Below are 217 nucleotides of genomic sequence, written 5' to 3'. Positions count from 1 at the left end.
CATCTTCTATCTTTCACTCTCCCTTCCCTCTCTCTACCCTTTCATGTACCCTCCATCTCTTACTTTATCTCTTCCTCTTCATATCTTTTTGTCCCCTCCCCTCTCTGTCCTGTCATTCACCTATCCTCCCTTCACCTGCCCATCCCTATCCCCACCCCTACCCGTACTCCCACCCCCACCCTTACCCGTACTCCCACCCCCACCCTTACCCGTACTC

This window comes from Sprattus sprattus, assembly GCF_963457725.1.
Source record: "Sprattus sprattus genome assembly, chromosome: 5".
NCBI lineage: Eukaryota > Metazoa > Chordata > Actinopteri > Clupeiformes > Clupeidae > Sprattus > Sprattus sprattus.
This window is presented reverse-complemented; position numbering follows the sequence as displayed.